Below are 11306 nucleotides of genomic sequence, written 5' to 3'. Positions count from 1 at the left end.
GTGTTTTAAAGTGTAGCAATATTGCCCTTATCCAAGATATGGAAGGTAAGATATGTTGTTACACCGAAAATGCATTTTCATGCAAAAAAGTAAAAAGAAAAAATTGGTGTGAAATTTCCGGTCTCAATTAATGCAATGAGAAGATTCTGCACACATAGGACTAGGAAATCCAAACATACTCCAGCGATGTGTGTGAATTCCATACATGTCCATGCTGTAGTTCTGAAATTTGCGACCGGTGCACACATTTGTTCAGGGCTCGCTAATTTGGGTCAGCACGCATTATACTCCTAGATAGGAAGGAGTTTACTACACAACAGCAGGTTTACCAGCTTTCTGTGAATGTGGCCCACTCTAGCTTACACTACAAGCAATTAGATGTTAGCAATTGAAAAACAAAAGACTAAAGTAGTGAATATAGGTGGCCAGAAAGTAACAAAAAGTGCCAAGTGTGATTTATTCTCACTTGTTTTACACTCAACCATGTGCACTGAGATACATTTTAACCTTATGCTTCACTTAAATCTCTTCCACAGTCCTAGGGGTAATGCTTGGTGGCCATCCAGCAATACAAGACAGTTTTCAAAGAGGCCACGCTATGACACCCACGAGCTGCTTTATTGACCATCACCTTATTTCGAATCATCAATTATTTCTGTATACTGTACAGCATGCAACTCGGTAAAAACAGTGTTTCGGATTCACACTACAAATTTACCCGGCTAATATTGCACACACACTGCTGTGTATTTTAACATGCTATGTGGTGGAGTTCTAATACTACCATTTCACAGTTCACTTTTGCAAACAACTGATATTGACAAGTGATTAATTGATTCATTAAATGTATTTAGCACTGACTACCCATGGATCCCTTGGTGCAGGTCTAAGTGATTATTAAATAGAGTTGCTTTCTAAAGTGTTTCTTAAATTCCTCAAAAAGTGATGGGCAGAGAGTTCTAGGTGGTAGGGTCTAAATAGAAAATTCCTCTTCCACCATTTAACTTAAGTATTTTTTGAACATCTCTCCATTTTGTTTTTTTTCACAGTGATTTTTAAGCCGAATAATGCTGGGGTTGTAAAAAAAAATACTAAACGTTTTGTCAAACAGCATATTTAAGTAAGGTATTCATACTTTTATTTTACAGAAGTTTAGGAAGGATGGATGGTTTGGGTCAGTGCCCCCCTAAGTAGCTACATTATTACTCCGGTGCTAGTGTTTCTTTTTGGTGTGGGCAGACTTCGAACAATTCATAGTCCTAATTCGCCCAGCCCTGCTGCTGCTGAATACTACCATTGCGGTATACCAGTGCTGTCTAGTCTTCATTCCACCTCTGCCTGTTTCTTCAGCTTCCCTCCACCTTCTTTTTTTTGTCTTGCTTGGGCAAGTTCTTTCATCGTTGTTACCTGCTTTCCTTACCTGTCACTATTTTCCCGTCTTTTACTTACTCCTTCTTTCTCCCGTTCTGTTTTTCACTCTTTCGTTCTGAGTCTAAATCTGATGACCAAAAATAAGTCCTGCTTCCCAAAAATGAGGGGAGGTGTCTGCTAACTCCAAATGCAGCCACCATCACAAATTAGCCATTGCCCACACCGATAAACAAAGAGCATAAGACTAACATGGTCATGTGTCTGGTAGAGCAAAATCGACAAGGCCATTACAAGCCCACAAAAATGTTCTATGTCGCTATAAGTATGGAATCCCCAACATTAAAAGTCAAAATTTCCAAATGAGTTTTTCAGTCAGACCGCGATTTCAAGTTTCTCGTAAAACCACGTCACTGTTATGATGGCAGAAAAGGCTTGGGATGTTTGCATGGCCGGACTGGCCGTAGAGGGCAACAGGCTTTTCCCGGTGGGCCCGTTTTATGGCCATGGGGCCAGTTTTGCAGTAGTGCTGCAATATCGGCCTCCAGTTACAAAAGCGGGAGTGATGCTTTAATCTAGCACCCTCCAGGGCTGGTTGCTGTTCCCAGTTCGGCCCTGAATGTTTGTCTTCCTTGGCCTAAATAAACGGCCTATGTGGTTGCTGAGCCTATGTCACTACCACTCTCACATCTGCAGAAAAGTGGGAAGACCAGAAAACAATGTATCAAAGTCACAAGTTAAATGGATGCATTCTTCTCCACAATCTCCTTTTTACTGTCTCAAAGAGGCATACTTATCGCAGCTGCTCTTTGGCACTGCTTTTCTGTTTTTCCCCTACAATCCTCCTTAGCGGGGATCACCGGATTCTTGAGCACACCTCACCAGTGCGAATGCACTTGCTAAGGAATGTTTGCTTTCGTGAATAGGTAGCTGCAGCTGATGTTGTATTAATAGAGAATCCCCGTGGAAAAACAAGTAAACAAGTACAAATCACATAAATGAATAAAAACTAACATAAACTCAGCAATAAAAAGAGAATGATCATCATTCCTGGCACGTGTAAATAGATAAACCTGTAAAAACAAATAGCATTGTGTTAGTTCTCTGTCGACTATTGCAAAACCTCTGTTTCACAAACATAGGACGAATGGTAAAATAATAAATTTTTGATGGTAATAATAGTAATAATGGTAACAGGCTTGTCGTCCCAACCGTGCTACCTTTAGTGGCGTGCAAGTTGATAGCGTACCATGTTCAATGTGACTGGAGTTTAGAACACAGAGTGTAAGATATAGGTATTCTGTGAACATAGGCTACCGTATCCATGAATATAAAAGATGAGGTCAGTTTATTTTTCATTTGTATTTTCTTGTTCCTATTTTTGCTTTTATTTTCTCCTCTATGGTCATAGTTTTTGCAACACAGAATGGTGTTTTTTGTTATTTTCTTTACCTATTTATTTCCTCTCACAGCTGCCTTTGGTTTTCATTATCTGTCTTGGTACTCAGTCAAGATTGCTACTCCTGCAAATTTACCTGTGCCCCCTTGTGCAGACCAATGTCTCTGAAAATGTCAGTGTTAGACAAAGAAAGCAACACATTCTATCAGTAACTTGGAAATTAGTACTAATATTTCATACTGTTCCATGCTATGGTTAAGTCCAACGAAAACTACTGGGTTGGAAAGCCATGGGAAAACAACCTCCATTTGCGGTAGAAACTCCTGGGAAAGTGAGTACCCTACACTAGTCCACAGACATACATGGAAATTTCATTAACAAGTATGTTGCTAAATCGAGGTGCGTCCTTGTTATCCACGATTGCTCTCATTTAACACTTGGGTGGTAGTTTGGCCTACTTTTCAGTTTTGTAAAACATTCCCAGGTTCAGCTCTTAAAGCCACCCAATCACGGACACCTCGTACATCTTCGTTGTACATATTTGTGGTTTTGCAAGAGGACCCCGCTACAATCCCAACACATCAATGTTTTACAAGTGCCATCATTCCACAGTCCCCTCCGACACACACCAAAACATAAGACACAATCAAATACACGTGAACAAAGACGATGTTCTGATAGGTGGCAAAATAAAATCCCCAGTACGAGGGTGATGGTTTGGGCTGGAAGGGCTCAAAATGATCTCAGACGTTGCGTGACCTTTTCTCAGAAAATGTATATGGTCCAGTTGAGCCCACCCAGCCCCCACGTGTCCTTGCCCCCTTTCCTAGTGGAAGCCCATTTTCACATGCTCCGCAACCTGCCAGGAACTAGAAAAATGCTACCCAGGCAGCCAGTACAATGCTGCTGCCACACCTGGCTTTGCAACTGGGCCCACGACTAATTATTGTACCCCGCCCCATGTTGGTGTGGTTATGAGCATACCCCTATGCCATACTTAGATTTACGTAAAGCAACATGAGAATCATCAATGAAGCTTCAGACAAGCATTGGCATAGCCAATAGGTCTTGCCTTTGGGGCCTTATAAGTATTTAATTATGCAGCACAATATCCTTCGTGCAACAACATCAACTGTTGCATGGCTAAACACTTATAAGGTCCCGAAGGCGAGATCTATTGGCTATGCCAATGCTGGTTCTGATTGGAGTTAAACTGAATGGAAACAAAAAATGAAGAAAAAAAAGATTTGTGTTTTTTTTTTGTTAGTATTGATGTACCACAGTTCTGAAAAATCAATAACATGCTTTTTTAAAATTTAAAACGGCTTTGATTTTTTGTTGACTTTTATGTTTTTTTAATTAAAAAAACATTTTTGTAGTAACCTGTTGAGTAACCTTATCCCTTATTATGTCCTCATTTTACTAATCCAGGCCAGTTATATCATCTAGGTGGAGTTATTAGTGGGTTTATAAAAATTGCAAAAATCACGTTTTTTAGGCATGTAAAAAAATATTTATACAAATATGTTCATTTGTAGCAAAAAAATATATTTTTTAAGTTAACAACTAAACCAAACGTAACGTCGACGTTTCGACCCAGGTGTTAGCCTTATTTAAGAAAGCGTCATCTGGTTTTTAAGTATTGACCATTTTTAAGCTCCTTCTTCCTTTGTATAATTTGTACATATAATTGTTTCACCGATGTATATATGATACTCACTTCACTCATGTCGCAGAGCACCGTCGTTCTTTCACTATATTTAATGTAACTTTTTTCTTCAATTGAATTATTGACAGCCTTTTCATAAAATGCATAATAATACTCCCAGTAAATACATTTGACGCAGTGCATAATTGTCAGTCTTTTGTGTTCCAACCTAATCACTAACCTACAAAATGGTACCACACCAGTCCTCGGCCCTTGAAAGTGAGTTTTCTGTGCTGACCCAGCTAAATTGGTGCATCGTCTCCCTTGCGCCAATGGAAACTGATGCATCTTCTCCAACGCATTTACAGCATGAGGACATAGCTTCAATGTCTGTGCTGCTTGATGACGATGGACTGCGTGGCTAGATGATGACGCATTGCGTGCATCACAGAGTGGTTCACCGACAAAGCTTTGCTTACTGCGTGGATTGGAACTATTCCATCGCCTGCATTCAAGGCATCGACAATGACACATCGCCTCCTCTGCTCCTTGCATTGAGTTTTTGACATTGACTCAGCCTCCATCCAAGGTACTTTTTTTCAGCAGGCTACTGCTGGTCCCTGAATCTGACCCTCACTACATCGCGGTTGACCTGAATTATGGATTTACCCTGGTCAAGCGCTTTAAAACCTTAAGCACTATATTTTTAAATATTCTTTAAAAAATCATAACTCCGGTTCTACTTATTGGATTTTTGTCATTTTGGTCTTGATTTACCATAACATTATTGTCTATATTTCTAACCCTGCGTAGAATGCAGAGTCTGAGGCCAACACAAATAAATTCAGTTATAGTTTCAAAGATATTTATTACAACTTACCATATTTTTCTAAATTGGATTGGGGTTTTTCTTGGATTGGGGTTTTAACTTATTGCTGTTTGTGTCCTGCACAAATACTTTACACATAGCCTCTAAGTTAAACCTGACTGCATTTTGTGCCAAGCTGCTCTGATTTATGCACAGATTATTTTAGTGACTTTTTGTGGTTCACCCTGCAAAGGATTATGACCATTACTTGATCAGGTTTGTTTTCCCTGTCAACCAATGGCCAATTTTCTCACAGTAGTGCTTTGCATGTGTGTGTGAGGAATTTGAACTGGGTGCATTTGTGTATGGGGAGCCAGTGAAGTTCTTTTGAGAGTTGGGTGATGTGGGTGTAGTGAGGAAGGTTGAGGATGAGTCTTGCTGCAGAGCTTTCGATGGTTTGGAGACTGTTTAGGAGCTGTTTTGTGATTACTGTGTAGTGTGCATTGCAATAGTCAAGTGTGCCACTTACCAGGGCCTATGTGACTGTTTTCCTAGCATTCTCTGGTAGCCACTTGAAGCCCCCTATTATCTGGGCTGTCATGTAAAACGTGTAGTCTAGGATGATTGCTATGTTTCTGGCATGAGTGGTGGGGGTTGGTGTGGACCCAAGGTCTGCCAGTCACTAGGCAAAACCCCAAGCAGTGATTTTCAATCCGAACTCAGTTGGATATCTTCCAGGTGGCTACTCTGCTCATGCAGGTGGTAAAATTGTTTTTTGTCTTGGGTGTCATATCAGTCAGGGAGAATATCAGTTGGGTGTTATCTGCACAGGGAAGTATGTTGATGCTGAGTGACTTGATGAAATTAGTTAGTGGGGTTGATGGAGCAAGGTTTCGCACATAGAGCGACTTGCTTCGACTCAACCCTCTCAAAATAATAAGTAATGTATTAACCAACATTTTTTGTCTTACTAACAATGCACCACACGACATTTGAAGCATCTAGGGGAAGCTTGTCTATGTACTTTTACTAAACAGTAAGAAGGCGAATGCATTAAAATGGCCGCCGCAACGCGGGAACTTTTCTGCACATGCGTCTGTCATACTCACGTGACATGACGTATTCTTAAGCTTGGTAGGAAATCTTTGCTTCTGCGCACTAGAGCTAAAGATGGCTGCTCTATGTTCTCAGGCACTAACGCTTGCATTGCTGTTTTTACTAAATTGTACGTTCTGCCTGAACCTTAATGCTGTAGTTAAAATAAAGTAATGGGAATATAGTAAGGATAAGTGGTATACAGTGCAGTCATTTATTCTTCTTTCTAAAACTGTTTTTCTTTGACTTTGCTATTAGCTCGGGTTTGGACCAATCAAGTGCATTGTTGCTCCATCTTGGGTCCCGCGCCTGCGCATGCTCTACGTTCTCAAGAGTCCACAAGCCATGGCATTGAACACGAGCCAACTCCTGACTTGCTAGAAGATGCTCATGGGAACCTTACCTTCTGACCCTTTGGAAGGAAGCTGAACAAATTGTTATATTACATTGTAATTCTTATTGATACATTCACTGCCGGGTGGAATAAAAGTGCATGGGAAAATAAAATCATGGGAGGGAACATTAATTTTAATATTTGAATAAAATGACCTCATAACTAATGTGGTGTGATTACCTCTCCTCATTTTTTGACCAATCAAATTGAAGGAATACACACATTTGCAACATTGGGGGGTGGTACACTGCCCTGGAAAATGGTATATCTAAGGTAGGCTTAGCTAGTTAGATTGTCAGACTTGTCCGAATAGCTGACCTGTCACTGACCCAACACACTCAATAGGTGATCGAGAGCAGAGGTGCTGGGCGGAGCACTCTGTCAGAAGATTCGATAACCCAATCGGGGTTCTGGGAAGGAGTTCGATAACCCAATTGGGGTCCGGCTGTTAACTGCAGAGAGGGGTGTGATGCTGGCATTGCACTTTAGCTGTGGGTGCCAGTCCTGACCTGCGGTGGTCCTGTCCTGATCCAATTTGGTCCGTACTTATCCTGATTCTGGTCTGCACCTGTTCTATCCTGTTGGCACCTGAACTAATGGGGGTCCTGTCCTTTATCCCAGCCTGTGGCCAGGGTTGGTCTTCACACCATTCTAGGTAAATAAAGTTGTGTGGGTATGTCATTGTGCTGTTTCCCATTTTCTTACCCTTCCTATGTTTAAATGCCTAAAGAACATTTTATAGTATTTCCACATCATCCTGCTTTTATTATATTCTTTCTAATTGAATGCGATTTAATCAAATTAGTTTGGACTCTAACACATAAGAATTTATATAGATAATGTGTTTAAATCTTTCAAGAGTCTGTGGTTATTTAATGAGTGTAAATGTTTAGTTACTACCTATTTTCTTGCTAACTCCCTTGATCCCTTAGGACTCTAGGTACCGGTAACAAGGACTGGTAAGTCAAGGTATAGGTCCTAAAAGTTTAAAAATCAATCACTGATTTAGCGTAGGTTTACCTGTTTCAAAAGTGTGTATGTTTTATGGGCCCAGGTGAGTATGGTAAAATCTCGAGCAGGTGAGCCCGTGGTCTATCAGTATTCTTTTGGTAGCAGTTAGATGGTTAGGGTTTAGTTAAGATAGGTAGTTAGTCGTGTACTGATTATTTTTGAAATTGTATTGATTTTATGTAATAACCAAAACCCGTTTGTATTGTTCTATGTTTGTTTGGAATCCCCGGGGGCAGAATAGCGGGTGGTAAATGGAAGCCACTTATAAATGTGTGAATAAATTATAGCAAAAGAGTTCGTTGGTGAAACTTTGGCCTTATATCACCTAGAAAGGGTAAGCCCGAGGGAGTAACAGGTTCTCTAATGATTTTATGAAGAGTAGGCAGAAGGGATCTACTCGCAGTGTATGAAGAGTAAGCAGAAAGGTTTTACTCACAGTAGGGGCAAATTATCTTTCCTTTGAATTTAGTCACTTAGGCACAGTGGCAAATGTTTTTACGTTGTTAATTAATGAATATTGCATTTAAAAGTGAAAAGAAATAAGTTTACGTATTACCCTGCAAAGGAGGGAGTCAGTTGCGGAGCTGCGCTGATGTCACCTAGAGCCGCGCTGGTATTGGTTAAAACAGCGGGTGTGTAGGTGAGATAATTGTAAAGGAGGGGTGAGTACAGGAGCGTGAGAACTTGTCTCATGAGAAAAGCCACGCAATCATTGGTCGAAATTAATTTGGATTGAATTCACAGGTTGGTTCTCGAAAATAAGACACACGCTGACATTGGTGAAGCATTTAGTAAACAATTGAGTGTAGCTGCATATTAACTGTTGTGGTACAAATCAAATGTGGCATTTAGATCCAACAGTTATAGGAAGGAGACCCGATAGGAGGTACTTCGTTTTTGCGCCTGAGCAATACATAAGGGGAAGGCCTCATATCATGTACGGAGGAGAGAGAAAAATGTTGCTATTTTAAAGAATTAAGAATTTCTATAAAAAGGACAAAATGATTAAGACTAGAGAAGGAATTATTATTCCTCCACCAAATACGCCCGCATCATACATGATGGTAGAAAGGGGCTACCACACCTGTGTGTGGTTAGAGAACTGGACAGAGTACACAAAAGATGATGGTGTTTGGCATTTCCAGAACATGGTACCTTTAATGGTACATTTTTGTACAATTTAAGAACACGCATGAATGAATTAGATCCTAGACCTAGATTCACTCAGTATGAAGCATTAGAAGAATAGGAAACTGAGGCTTTTGAGCGAGATAGACCCAGAAGCGACATAAATTGGAGCACATTTTATTCCAGATTTCCTAAAGAGACAAGAGATAAACAAATGAAGAAATAGAGACAATCTATGTTAGTAGAAGGATTACATCCTGTACGGACTTTAGAGGAACCGTCAGGAAGCAAATACACAGAGAAAACGAAAAATGTTATGACTAGTGGTGAATCAGATGATGACTATTTGCAGGATTTGTTAATGAAAAGTCTTCCACCTTACCATGAAGAAGCAAATAGAGTTAACCATAGCGCCCCGTTCTTAAAACTACCTTTGGTTCTGCAAGTAGTGCATGAAACTTCGTTAGAAAAAGTACTACAGGAGAGGGAACGAGAAGCCTTAAATAAACAGAGAAGTGAATTAATCCGGAAAATTTCACAGTTAAAAATGTGTCCTGAAGCCTTGACCATTCCGGTACTCGTAGGTCCCGTTGTTCCATTATATGGAGAAAAGCAGTCCTGTCCTAAACCTCCCGTTCTGACTACACCTGTAGTGCAATCTAGAAAAGAACCCTTGATAGTTGATGATCAAGCAAGTGAATGCGAGTCAGTGATTTCCCTGATGGATTTACCTATAAGGGAACCGGTGGGTGATTCAATCAGGAAAAACACACCTGGAAGTTCTAGAGAGGTACGGATGGAAACTTCCTCAGGTACAAGAAGCACTACAGTAGTATCCCCAGAAGAAATAGAAAGATGGTCCCGAGAAATAGAAAAGCCCAAATCTCAGCCGAAGGTATTGGATATTTTTAAATTAAGAGTTGAATTAGAAGAAATGATGGCTGAAAATGTCGGATTGGCAAGGTTAAACACTCTCAGTGAGGACAAATTGTTGTTTATATGTAGAAGTATCACTCGCAATACTAAAACATTTCATGAAAAATGAATAAGTTTGGCTTCTGAAATGGGAATTGATATTGGAAAATCTAAAGTTTTACAGAAACCTTACCGAGCTGAATTTTCTGACAAAGATTTAGAAAACATGAATGTGTCAGGACGTAAAGTGCAAATCAAGGAGCTACTGTCCTTATTGCAAAAGTGGGGTGATTTAGATAAATGGATAGCTAGATGGGCAAAGAAAACGGAGGATGCCCAAGCGAAAAACTCTGCAAATGATAAGGGAGATGCCCATGTTGTAGATGTGGTGGTACAGGGGTACATTGGTGCACTTGAGTGAATCGTTTCTGTGATGTTGGTTGTTTCTTCCATGGTAATTATTTCCCATGCAGTCACAGTGTTTCTGAGATTTTTTGGGGGTATGCAGGAGGCTGCAGAGATTCGGTTCATATCATATCATACAATGTTTTTGGGGTGTACCTGGTCCTTTTTGAAAAAATGTGATCCTAGTCAAGATAGATGAGGAAGAGGGTTTACTGGGTGGGATGAGTTAGGTAAAGTTTAGTTGAAGTTCAGGTTGGTTTAGAAAGTGGATGGGAGTATTGAGAGTTGAGGGAGGTTGGGTTTAGGAAGGGAGTGGACATGTAATGGGTGAAAGGGTGGCATGAGTTTGTAGACAGCGAAGAACAATTTTGTAGTTGCTAGTTTAGTTGGATTTAGGCGGCAACTGTGTGGTATCTGCTTTTTCTTTAAAAAAAATGTCTTTAATATATGTCTTTAATATATTGATTTCCTCCTTGATATATTGTGTTAGTGATTTGTTAAAGATACTGGTTAACCGATTGATAATCAATAGTATTCAGGGTAAACCAGAAAGATCCATCTACTTTAAATCTCTGTACATGAGCTCCCTTGCCAGAACATCCCAATGTGTGCCTCTAAACTCCTTGCAGTCACAATCCGAATACTGACTTTTCCCATACCCTTCACCCCTTGTGAATGTTCGCTCCATTCCATTAATGATTGCTGTGTACTGTCCTACCCTCCGGAGTCACCACTAAGTAGCAGTAACCATTGAAAAGTAGCAAATTAAAAACAGAGGCCAGCATCAGTTAATCACACACAGTAATTCTATGACAGAGGTCTTTGCTAAAACAATCAAGCAATGTTTTTGGTGTAAAAATATAACCATTTTTCGTGGAAGAAAGATAGCAGGTAAGTTAACAGAATTCAACATTCATTATCAGTTCACAGACTCCCAAATTAGGTAGCTAGATTGGCAAATACGGAGGAAGCAAACAGTTAAAATGTATTTATAATAACGTAAAGTGATACTGCGTTAACATGGTGCAACTCTAGCATTGTGCATCTTTGCAGAATAGCATCATCAGCCTCTCTATATTTTGAAGATTGTTCTTCTGCGAATAAAAAGTTGCCAGAACTGAACTAATAACCCATT

The sequence above is a fragment of the Lissotriton helveticus genome, chromosome 2_1 (assembly GCF_964261635.1).
Source record: "Lissotriton helveticus chromosome 2_1, aLisHel1.1, whole genome shotgun sequence".
Lineage (NCBI taxonomy): Eukaryota > Metazoa > Chordata > Amphibia > Caudata > Salamandridae > Lissotriton > Lissotriton helveticus.
Note: the sequence above shows the minus strand (reverse complement) of the source record.